Here is a 7,366-nt window from a genome sequence, read left to right on the forward strand (position 1 = left end):
AAAATTCATTTCTAAAGGAAGTTGAGCTACATTAAGAAAATGTATCAGGGCACCCGGGTGGCTCATTTTGGTTAAGCGGCTGACTTTGGCTCAGGTCATGATCTTACCTAAGTTGGAGCCCTGCATGAGCTCTCTGTCGTCAGCACAGAGCCCGCTTCAGATCCTCTGTCTCCTCTCCCTCTCTGCCCCTCCCTCTGCCTCTCTCCCTCTCTCTCAAAAATAAATAAGCATTTAATAAAAAGAAAATGTATCAAGTCATTTATTAAAAAGATAGAAATTATTGCAGTGTCAGTCTCCTATATACATGCATCCATTGGTTTTGTTTGATTTGTTTGATTTTATTATCATTTGAAGGTAACTAGAATTACAAACATCAGCTTCTCTGAATTATCACATGAAGTCTTCCAGAAGAAAAGCAAGGGCTATACTCCTAGTCTCAATTTTTGGATCTCTTCCCAGTTAAATGTCAAAACAGTAGCTTCCTTTGGGACAACGATTCTTCTTTATTCTACTGAAGAGCCTTTTGAGTGGTTTATTCTGAATAATTATCACGCTTGACTTTCCTTTCACATGATGTGAAATTTTTTATTTTCTTGTTCTCTATGGTAACAGCTAAGTTACTTCAAGCCAGTGTCTTTTTCTCTTAAATATGTATCTATTTTCCTGGAGGTGGAAGTAGAGAATCTGCAAATACACAAAGGCAGAGAAGCTGTGAGCAGTTTAGATAAACAGAAATTTGCACACTTCATCCACAGGTCACCTTTCGGTGACTTTTCTGAAGCCACATACCTATGCACACACTGGGACTTTCCAGGTGCTGCTCACTCCAAACTCCCCTCGTTCTGACTAGAGGTCCTCACACATCCTTCATTGTCAACTCAAAATCCACCTTCATCATAAACTTTCCCTAATCAGACAGAGCTAGGGAATAGTTTCCCACCATTAATTGTTTGGAGGATGCAATTGTAGCATTACATTTGACTTAAAAAAAAAAAAAGTTCCTAATTTTCACATTTACACTACCTACAAAATCGTTCTTTTTCATCAGGTTAAATACCTTTGTAATCATTATCTGCTGGTATCCTTCCTTTCCTCAAATTTTGCCACAGATTGATGTTCCTAGAACGGCAAGGAGGCCCAGGGCTAACTGATTGGAAACCCCAGGATCTGGCAGACAGCTAAGCAGGGAAGGATTCTGGCTCTTCCCCTTGTCCTATCTTTGGTTGGCTTTTCACCCATAAAACAGATCCCATAAATATCCCAAGGGGCAGTAGATTGCCATGTGACCTGGAAAGGAAGAAGGCTGTTTAAGAAGGCAGCAAAGGCTCTGGGGCAGGGTTGACTGCGGATGGCCAGGGAGGCTGAACCAACAACAGTTTCCACCTTCCCAAGGAGTGGCTCATGTGTAGCCCAGTTAGGTTGGCTATTTTGCTCAAATTGTTTCTTTTTCTGCATATATTTAGAAAACTGTCATGTTCATCTGCTTTTGCTTTTATTGGTAAAGAATACTTATTTAGGGATCTATCTGGCTGGTGCTGATGATGTTTGATAACATTCACAGTATTGCTTGTTTATTTTTATTATCTCATTTCTTCCAACCCATAATAACTCCTCCGGGAGGGACAACATCTGTTCCTGCAAAAGGAAGAGTTACAGGCTTCTTGGTTTTCTCCAGGCCTTAGACTCCAGGGAGATCAGCACCCATTCTCCCCCTGACCCCATTTTTTAGATTCCCTAGATTTTTAACACAGAAATTTATGGAAAATAGGATTGTAATGCTGAGGTGTTAATTAGATAACAGAATACTGTGAAAGATTAAAATGAGACTAAAAGGAGGAATTGAAAAAGGAAAAGAAAAAAGGGAAGATTGAGAAAAGATTTTGAAGACCTTTGAAACTACTAGCAAATTATCTCCTCAGCGATAAAAAAAATTCTATAATAAATATTAAAATTATTCTGCTCTCAAGTACTTAGCTTATTTACTGTTAAAATATTAATATTGTGTTCTATTAGATTGAAACTGACTTAAATTCAGGCTTCAGATTTAGAGTTCAATTCACAGCTTGTTAAAATGTGGAATGTATGAATTCTCTCATGTTCTTGCAACCGTGTCCCAAAGCTGTAGAATGTACATGCTATATAGACCAATTAATACCCCAAATTCATAATGTATATCAGCACTACAAACAATTAGTGTGGGGAAAAACGATTCCCTTTTTGCCAGTAAAACAACATTGAATATTGAGCAAACATTCATTGAGGGGCTACTGGGTCCCAAGCTCTGAGGCTGGGAGGGCGGGGAAGAGGGGAGGGTTAAGAGGGAGGAGGTTGTTAAGTGTGGGGAGGGGAAGCAAGGAAATTAACAAAGCCCAGTCTCTGCTTTCAAAAGGTATTCACAAACCAGGGAGGGATGGAAGGAAAGGTGGAGAAGGAAAGTGCTGTTGATGCTGACAATCGTATGCTGACAATACAGATAGGTAGCCTCCGGTTTTCCAACTGCAAGGCCACTCTTACAAATCCAGAATCCGGGATTTTCCTGAGGAGCTAAGGGGATCAGCTGGTTATGTTGTTTTCTCCCCTTAGGGCCTATAATATCCCTACTTCCCAATCCAAAAGTAGATCAACTCCGAGTGTAAAAACAGGTTTCACTTGCTGCTGCTCAAACAGCTTTTTTAGCTCAAGAGTTCTTTGCGCTTCTAAGGAAGCTTCACAACTCGCAAGGCTGACAATGTCAAGAATGTGGGACTCAGCCTGGAAATGGAGTCATCCTAGATCCATCACTTAGGATAGAAGCTGTAAAGCCTTGAGTGCATCCCCTCAACCTCTCCAGCTTCAGAGGAAAGAAAGGTACTATACCACTCTACTATAAAGGTAGAAACAAAGGTCAGTTGATGCAACTGTTGCTCTCTGTGAGGTAACCAAACTGGGTTTATACCGAGACCATTCACCAAAATCACACACTGTGGCAGGAATAGGAAAGACAAAGAGGAATTCAGTTTTCACTTTTTCATTAGGGTGTCGGTCTTGAACTGAGCTCTAATACACGGTGAGACTTTGTCCTGTAACAGTCTCGCTGCATTTTCTGCCACACCTCTCACACCCAGCACATCAGCCATTGGCAAACTCTGTCATGTACTCCAGCGTCTCCATGATGGTGCAAACGTCCCTCCCTTGGTTTTAAGTACCCTAAATCTGGCACTTTGATTACCTCCCTGGAATAACATTTACCATATTGTACTATAATGACCGCCCCCTCAGTAGACTGGGAACTCCCTGAAGGCAGAAATCATGCATTTTTAATCTTTGTACCCCTGTCAGAGTACCTGGTAAAGATGGGCATGGATTATCGGATGAATGAATGAATGCATGCATGCATATAAACCACAGTTTTTGCCCACTAAGAACAGAATTGTGACATACCCCAACCATGTGTTTGTGTGGGTTAACCCACAGCACTCTTACTCTTGACATATTTTGTAACAGCCTTATCCACACACAATTCACACACGTATCACAAAGTTGACTTGGTCAAACGGTACAAGTCAGTGGTATTTTAGTATACTCAGAGTTTGTGTCATCACTATCAAACTGCAGAACATTTTCCCTACACTAAAGACGATCCTACCCACTAACAGCCACTCCCCATCCCACCCCCCCCACCTCCTAGCAACCACCAGTCTATTTTCTGTCTCCACGGATTTTTCACTAATTTCTTGTGACACAATATCCATAGCATCAAATATTAGGACGCATCGCTTCACATGACTGAAAAGAAAGAAAACCCAGAGCAGCTGTGATTTAGTATACAGGTATAGAATCAATCTCCTTGCTCCGTGACCTTGGACAAGTTGTCGAACTGGATCTCGTTTCCTCGTCCCATGAAGTTTAGACGGTGTGAGAGAGCACCCTCAGGTTAAACAGGAAACCAGCAAAACCAAAAAACAAATGAGCCCTCTGACTCTAATCCAATACTCTACCCTAGGTAGCCTTTCCTGGGCTTCCTTCACCAACGTCTTTCCATCATTAAGATTTCCCACCAGACCCGCTGCAGCAGTGCGAAGGGCCCTACAGAAGACGTTTCCTCTTTTCCTTCTCGGCCGTCCAGTTTTTTTCCGGGCTGGGCGAGGACGGAGAAACTGCAGAGCCCGGAGCCCCGGAGCCGAGGCTCCGCGCGCGCCGTGCCCGCAGGAAGCCTCGCCCAGCCCGGGACCCCACCCTCCCGCGGCGCCCCTGGAGGGAGCCGGCCGCCGCGCGCGCCACCAGCGCGGGAGGGGCGCGGCGCGCGGGGGCGGAGCCAGCGACTTGCTCAGCCAATCCCGGCGGCGGCGCGTCCCGGGGGTCCGCGGCTCGCCGAGCGCGCAGGGGGCGGGGCTCCGCTTGACAGTGGCGGTCGCCGGGCAGCGGAGTCGGGAGCCGCGCGCGGAGCGCAGCGCGGGGAGCGCGAGCGGCTCGGGCGGCGGTGGCGGCGGTGGCCGGTCCCCGCCGGATCCGGCTGTGGGCGCCGCGAAGTAGCCCTCCGCAGCGGCGGCGGCGGCGTGCGGGCGATGCTGCTGGTCTCTCCGGGCGCCGGTGTCCTGGCCTCTTCCTAAAGGTACCCAGCCCCGCTCGCCCCCTCGCCCAGGGCACCGCAGCGCCCGGCAAGTGGCTTTGTGAAGCTCGAAGCTCCCCGGACCGAGGGGTGGGCTGGGAGCGGGGTGGGTGGGGCAGGGCGGGGCTGCGCGGTCCGGGCCGCTTTCCCCGCGAGGAAGAGGGTGGGGGCAGAGGGAAGCGGGGTTGGCGGGTGGGGTGGGGTGGGGACGAGGGCTGTCTCCCGGCAGCAGCTGGCTGCATCCCCATCGTCCATCCTCCTCCCGTCTCCATGTGCTTCGGAAGAGGTTTTGTGCCAGGAGAAAGTTGGAGGCTGAGACTTGAGGAGCCAGACTCTGCGGCCCCTGAGGCCCGCACCCTTCAAGAGCGTGGGAGCACCCTGTTGGGAAGGTCTGGGTTCTGAACAGGGCCATGCAGGAACCCATGCCCCTTTCCGACCCTAGCAGCATTCCTGACGCAGGCCCTTGCTTGAGGAAATTCCTCTGTGGGAATCCCCCGTGGGGAGGGGCTTTCGGGTACAGAGCATCCACAACTCACACATTATTATCGCTTGAAAACAGTACTCTCTCCCCTAGAACGTTCTCTCCGCTAGAACGGGCGCCACCAGCAGCTATGCTGTAAGAGAGAGCATCAGAAATTGAAGTCGGACCTCGAATTAAAGACCCCTAAACACCCATGTGTCCAAGATGCCAATGATTACCTCTGTCAAATCTTGACTAGTTTCTTACTGCCATATGCTTCCAATCAGCTTTCCCTGAGAGCTGGGCGGGTGCTGTGGAGCACAGGAAAGGGAGGAGAAGTTACAGCCCGGCTGTTAGGGTGGGAGGTGGCAGCAAAGAATACCGAACACGTGTACCCACTTGAAGATAGGAGAAAGTTTCAACCTTCAAAATAAAGTGGGTTAGGTGGGGATTATTTGCTTTACAAAACTTCCTCTCATGCAGAGAAACGATTAGAGTTAGAACTGAGTTTTACACAAGATTGTGGCAACAGGCCTATCATCAAGTGGCTCAGAGTCGATTGAGGGGGTGACCAGGCCGATACCACGTTGACTTGAAATTAGCAGATCTCAGCAAATCTAGGTAGATTCTGTTTAATTCTGATTAACCTTTCTGATCATATTGGTGGATTACCAGGTTTACTTTATTCGTTTCTAACCAAGACATATTCACACCAAAAGACAACTTCATAGTACCATTTTGTGCCCTAAAGACACCCTTAGCTAAGGATATGGACATCCTCTTCTGGTTCATATGATTTATCCCCTACACCGGTAACATAACTTCTCTAAGTACGTTTACATCATAAAGAGAAGGAAACTTCCTTAGTGGTGACACAACAGTATCCAAATAAATACTGAGCACACATACTAAGTGTTTTTACCTATACAGTTACTTTAAATCTCACAGGCACCCTGATGAGATATTATTACCCTGTTTCAGAGACTAAGGAGATTATGTAAAGTTGCCCAAGATTATGTGGGAAGTAAGTGATCGAGGTGGGATTTGAACCCGGATCTGTTTGATTCCTTACCCGTGCTCTTTACCACTACCCCGTGCTATCTCCCAGCCCCCTTGAAAGAGAATTGCCATTTTATAATATACTAGGAAATCAAAATATGGCAAATGCTGTCTCCACTGGCTTCCTGGATCAAACCCCTTCATAGATTGTTTTGTCCCTCTGGGAACCCAGCACTGCGTCCAACAAGTATTCCTTTCACCAAAGGGCAACATCAGGAACTCCCCGGACACGCTCTAAGCACCAGTCCCCAGCATGTAAATCAGATGGAAATCTCCAGACATCTAAACCCCTTGTCCCTTCAGAGAAGTTGGCTCTGGAAGACAGGTAATCAAGTGTTTCTCTCACTGCCACTTAAGGAGCAATCTCTACTCTCTCAGTCATCCAAGTCTGGTTTAGCTCTGCACATATAAGTACACACCACCAGTTGGCAGGAATACATCCCCTGCAGTGTTCACACTGGCACACTCATCTTCCTGTACCAACTGTCAGAGAATTCCTGACACAGGCCAGGCTACTTAAAAGGAAAAACTGAAACAGAGCCGTTGGGGATGGTGGTGTTAGTCTAGGGAATCCCTGAATTCTCTGAGGCTTACCAGAAAGGAAATTAACATAGGGCCACAGGGGCAGGAAGCAGGCCTTCCCCATAGTGTGAAATGCCTTGTATATGGTGTAGCCCATTGTCAACACTACTGAAGATATCTGTTCACCATATAGAAACTCGTTTACCTGTTATCTTGGTGATGGGTGCAGCTACACATCTATTTCTGTTTCAGTTACTCGCTTGTACTAACACAGTTGTCACTTGGCTAAATGGTAGCAAACACTGATGTCGCAGGTGTGACAGAGTTTTGAAGCTGTGCTTAAAACTTGTGTTTGTTATGATAATCGACATTCTTTTATCATTTTATTTCTCCTCCCTAGGTGAATGTGTGTGTGTGTGTGGTGTGTGTGTGTGTGTGTGTGTGTGTGTGTGTGTGTGTTCTCTCCCGTGGTATAGTTTTCAATTCTCTTCTCTCTGATTCCAAAATGATTTGAAGTTCCAAGCCTAAAGAGAAATAGATGCATTTTTGAGCTGAGGCCATATGCTGCCTGGAAACATATCCCTGTAGTTGGCATTTTACTCATGTTACTCTAGTGCTAAGAACCTCAAAGTCCCGAATGCATGCTTTGGGATTGCAAATGGACTCTCCTGTCTAATTATTTCACTCCATCCCCTGAAGCAGTTGGAAGGTTTGAGTTTAGAACACAGCCCCAGCAC

General features: G+C 46.6%; 1 long non-coding RNA gene across 1 annotated transcript; it reads right to left on the reverse strand.

Moving 5' to 3' along the window:
• Positions 1-235: 235 nt before the first annotated feature.
• LOC124508761 (uncharacterized) lies at positions 236-4,207 on the reverse strand. The gene is made up of 2 exons (XR_006961312.1): positions 3,978-4,207; positions 236-684 (listed from the first exon to the last, which is right to left on the reverse strand). It is a non-coding gene; the product is annotated as an uncharacterized LOC124508761 (long non-coding RNA).
• Between the last annotated feature and the right edge of the window lie 3,159 nt (positions 4,208-7,366).

Source organism: Lynx rufus, unplaced genomic scaffold, assembly GCF_022079265.1.
Source record: "Lynx rufus isolate CCGP_SWC_20201006 ecotype Redwood Valley unplaced genomic scaffold, mLynRuf1.p SCAF_1, whole genome shotgun sequence".
NCBI lineage: Eukaryota > Metazoa > Chordata > Mammalia > Carnivora > Felidae > Lynx > Lynx rufus.